A 1,313-nucleotide genomic window follows, 5' to 3' on the forward strand; every position below is an offset into this window, starting at 1 on the left:
AGTAACTTTGTTGTGGATTTTTCAGGATTTTCTGTGTAACAAATCATGGATCTGCAAATAGGGAAAGTTTTATTTCTTCCTTTCCAATCCAAATGCCTATTGTTTCTTCTTCTTGCTTAATTCCTCTGGCTAGAGCTTCCAGTACAATGCTGAATAACAGTGATGACTATGAGCATTCTTGTCTTTTTCCTGATCTTAGAGGGAAAGCTTTCAGCTTCCCATCATTGAGAATGATGTTAGCTGTGCATTTTTCATATATGCTCTTTATCATGTTGTGTAAGTTTCTTTCTTGTGATGGTTTGGAGGCTTTAAGGACCCCAGAATATCATGTTCTTAAAGCTAATCCATTTCTGTGGGTGTAAACCTACTATGGGTGGGAACTTTTGAATAGGTAATTTCAGTTGAGGTGTGCCCCATGTAAGTCTAAATCCTCCTACTGGAGTCCTTAATAAGAGGATGAAATTATGAGAAAGAAAACAGACAGAAAGATGCAGAAGACAGAGAAAGACATAGAAGCTGAGAAAAGAAAGGCACAGGAGCTCAAAGAGAAAGCCATGAGCTCAAGAAGCTGAAAGCAACAAAGCCCAGAAGAGAAGAGAGACACAAGCAGATGCTGCCATGTGCCTTGCCATCTGACTGAGTAGTCCAGGTATCATCTTGATGATGCCTTGATTTGGACATTTTCATGGACTTGGAACAGTAAGCTTGCAAGTTAATAAATCCCCATTTTAAAAGCTAACCCTGTTCTGGTATATTGCAATTTGGAAGCTTTAACAGACTAAAACAGATTTAGATACTAAGAGTGGGATACTGCTCTTGCAAATACAAAATATGTGGAAATAGCTTTATACACAGGTAAGGGGAAGATTCAGAAGAATTGTGAAGTGATTGATAGAAAAGGCACAGATTGATATGAAGGGACTCTTGGTAGAAATATGGATGATAAATGTACTTCTGATGAGGCCTTAGACAGAAATGATGAATGTGTCATTGCAAACTGTAAGAAAGGCAATCCTTGTTTTAAAGTGGCAGAGAATTGGCAAAATTGAGTCCTGGCATTGGATGGAAGGCAGAATTTGAAAGTGACAGTCTTAGATAGTTAGCTGAGGAGATTTCCAAATTAATGTGGAAAGTGCAGCCTGGTTTCTCCTTGCAGCTTATAGTAAAATGCAAGAGGAAAAGGATAAGTTGAGAATGGAACTCCTGGGCAAAAAGAAACCAGAAATTGGAAAATTCTGAGTTTCTGGAAAGTGAATCCCCAGAGGATAGTGCTCCATGTGAGAGTTTATCTGAACATGGAACCAGTCAGGCAT

This window comes from Choloepus didactylus, chromosome 3 (genome assembly GCF_015220235.1).
Source record: "Choloepus didactylus isolate mChoDid1 chromosome 3, mChoDid1.pri, whole genome shotgun sequence".
Taxonomy (NCBI): Eukaryota; Metazoa; Chordata; class Mammalia; order Pilosa; family Megalonychidae; genus Choloepus; species Choloepus didactylus.